Source organism: Tupaia chinensis, unplaced genomic scaffold (genome assembly GCF_000334495.1).
Source record: "Tupaia chinensis unplaced genomic scaffold, TupChi_1.0 Scaffold144346_1, whole genome shotgun sequence".
NCBI lineage: Eukaryota > Metazoa > Chordata > Mammalia > Scandentia > Tupaiidae > Tupaia > Tupaia belangeri.
Genome location: NW_006204205.1, coordinates 5,270,079 through 5,273,635, shown reverse-complemented (window position 1 = coordinate 5,273,635; position 3,557 = coordinate 5,270,079). Strand labels below are relative to the sequence as shown.

Below are 3,557 nucleotides of genomic sequence, written 5' to 3'. Positions count from 1 at the left end.
GGCGCGTGTGCGTGCGTGCCCAAGATCCCGAGAGGAGAATGGAGGAGAAGGGATTGCAGCATGACCATCTCCCCTGGGGGGTGATTTCTCGCTTTCTGTCTCTATGTCTCTGTCTGTCTGGCGAGTGCACGCGCCCTATAGCAAAAACCTCTCAAAAAATAAATGAAATTAAAACATTATTTAATTAGTCAATTACTATTCTTTAAAATTTGATCAGAGAGAGACAGAAAGTGAGAAAGCAAGCCGCCAGGTCTGGGACTCCAACCACGATTGGCCACGTGAGAGTCTAGCACCTTAACTTTGATGCTGCCTGCCAGCTCCTAATTACTTTGTTTTAAACATAAAATCAACTGGATATATTTAAAATGTTCAGTTTGGGGCTGGCAGGTGGCATGGTGGTTAAGGGCACTGGACTTTCATTTGGCTGACCGTGGTTCAAGTCTCAGACCTGGTGGCTTGCTTTTTCACTTCCTCTTTCTCTTTGTCCCTCACTGGTCAAATTAAAATAAGTAAATAAATAAAGTTAAATAAAATAATTCTTTCAAAAAAAGATCATTACAGAATAACTTAGACTTATTTTTTTTTTAAAAAAAGATGAAGTGTTCAGTTTAATTTTGACAGATGTCTTTTATCTGTAAAATTGTAACTGTACTTAAGACTTTGAGAATAACTGTCAACCCCAAAAAGTTTATTTTCAGGTTCTTGTAGACCGTCTTCTTGCCCACTCACCTCTGTTCCCAGGCAGTTGCTCATCTGCTTTCTGTCACTGAAGATTAGTTTTTATTTTCTAGAGCTTTATACAAATAGATTTTCCAACATGTATTTTTTATGTTTCTTCTTTAACTTGGCGTAATTTTGATTTTTAGCTGTGTTGATGAGTGTGTATAAATTTGTTTTCTGCTCTTTTTTATTGTGAGATGTCCATTGAGTGGCGATACCACCCTTTTATCTGCTTCCCACTCTTTTTCATCCCAAGCTGAGCCTAAGGTTTATTGAGGGAGATTCATACACACCCCACAGACAGAATGGGCCGACGCCACGGGAGGCAAACAGTGCCAGCTCCTTCCCAGGGCACCCTTTTATCCTGTTTAGATTCTTTATTTAATCTAAAACTGTATGCCCTTAGACCTCCTTTTACCTGTTAATTTTTCTGTTAGCTTATTCCTCATTTTTGTTTCTTGTAGTTGATGCTGCAGGGATCATTCCCCCACCCCCCCTGCTTGTTTATTTTTCTGCAAGACCAGGAGTCATAGGTTTCCCTTCCAGGGTCGTCTCTCGACAGTCCCCCTTCAGCCTCTGGCAGACTAGATCATTGGCGCACACACGTGCACACAGTGTACAGGGAGGCCTTGAGACGTGGACCCAGGACCTTCCCAGTTGGGTCCAGCGTGGTGGAGCATGGCGTTAAATCTGTGCCACCTGTGTTTCTCCTGTTGATGATGGGAAGTCAGGTTGTTTCCAGCTGTTAAAGTGTTTAACAATGTTTATTACAATGTTTGTTAAGTGTTTAACAGTGTTTATTTGAGCAGAGTGTGATTTATGAATTGGGTACTTTCTTTAGTGAAGCGTGTATTCAGATCATTTGTTCTTTTTTTGTACTTAGATTTTCCTATTGAGTTTTGGGAATTCTTTTTGTATTCTGGAGACAAGTTGTTTTCCAGATAATGGTATTTGCAGGTAATTAATTCTGTTGGGTTGTCAGAAAAGTCATGATGCATTTATTATTTTAATTTGCTCACCAGGGAGAGAGGGAAAGTAAGAAAGCAAGCCCTAAGGTTTGGGATTCGAATTGGTGTCGACCATGTGGGAGTCAGTGCCTCAACCACCATGCCACCTGTGGGCCCCCATCTTTCATTTTGTTAACAATCAAATTACAGAAATTAGTCCTATTGATGAAATCTAGTTTATTACTTTGGTCTTTTTTCTCTTTTATGGTTCATGTTTTTGTGTTGTACCTAAGAAATCTTTGTCTAAACCGGGACCTCAAAGATTTTACCCTTATTTTTTTTCCTTCCTTAAGTTTTATAGTTTGATGTTTTATAAAATGTTATGTTATTAATCCAGTTTGAATTAATTTGTGTATATGGTATGAGGTATCAATATCTAATCATTGCACTTTGATTTGTCGAAGAGGTTATCACTTCTTCCCCAGATCACGTTTGCACATTTGAGGTAAATCGGTTGACGTGTGTATAGATCTCTCTTTTTTCTTTTATCCGTTAGTCCTTCATTATGCTGTTACCACACAATTGGTTTTTGAATCTTTATAATAATATTTGAAATTAGGTAGTATAAGACTTCTAACATTATTGTTCTCTTTTAGAGGTTTTTGGGTTTTTTTTTTTTAGCTTTTTGTTTTAGAAATGGGATCTTGCTGTGTTGCCCCAGGCCAGCCTTGAACTAGTGGTTCTCCTGTCTTTGCTTCCAAGTAGCTGGATGGTAGGCTACAGGCCCTGGCCTTCTAATTTATTTATTTTAGATTTTTACCATAGGGCACTTGTGCTCATCAGGGACAGAGAGAGAGAAAATGAGAAATCACTTACCAGGGGGATGGCTGTACCACTGTCTCTTCTCCTCCATCCATCTCATTGGATTTTTTTTTTTTTTTGGAGAGGTTTTCGCTATAGGGCGCGTGCGCTCGCCAGACAGACAGAGACATAGAGACAGAAAGCGAGAAATCACCCCCCAGGGGGGATGGTCACGCCGCAATCCCTACTCCTCCATTCTCCTCTCGGGATCTTGGGCACGCACGCACACGCGCCCGGCATGAGATTTAAGCCACCGGGTCCGAGACGCGAACCGCGGTCGACTACATGGGAGTCCAGCGACATAGCCATTACGCTAACTGCTGGTTCCCCATCTCATTGGATTTTGGGCATGCATCCATGCCACCGGGTCAGGGACTCAAACTGTGTTCTACCATATGGGAAGCCAACATTTAACCACCACACCACCTGCTGGCCCCTCAAAGTTTTTGAATTTATCAGAAGGTGTGTGAGCTTACCAAAAAGAGACAGAGAGAAAGCACCCCCAAATGGGGCATGGTCACAATCCTTTTTCTCCCTTTTCTCATCCCCTCAGGATTTTTGGACATGTAAACACATGCACCTGGCATTGAAGCTACCAGGGTGGGATTCGAACCATGATCTGTCATGTGGTATCTGGTTTTACAATGCACAGTGCATAACCACTGTTGTATAGGTCTGGCCCTATTTGCAGAATTAGAGCACAAATCTAGAGCCCTCTGATTCCAAAATTCACATTGTTATCCCTTATGCTGTTAAGTTGTTGGAAAAGCCATGGCGTGTTTTTCTGTGCACAAATGCATCATAACTTTCCCGACAACCCAATATATTTCCTCAAGGCGCAAAGACATGGTTTGCTTCGATTGTAATAAAGTGTTTCTTGAGCTATTGTGGATATACAGTATAGAAGAGTTTGAAAGCTCCAATGCCTACTGCAGGCCAGGTTGTCATATAATAGAGTGGGGACATATGTGAAGGACTGCAAAGCCCATTCCCCAGACAGAGGTTAGCCTCTAATAGCTCCAGCAGATT

At 41.5% G+C, this 3,557-nt stretch overlaps 1 pseudogene; it reads right to left on the bottom strand.

The window, feature by feature from the left end:
• LOC106733678 (60S ribosomal protein L21 pseudogene) overlaps positions 1 to 753 on the bottom strand; it is a 1,519-nt pseudogene extending 766 nt beyond the window's left edge.
• Between the last annotated feature and the right edge of the window lie 2,804 nt (positions 754 to 3,557).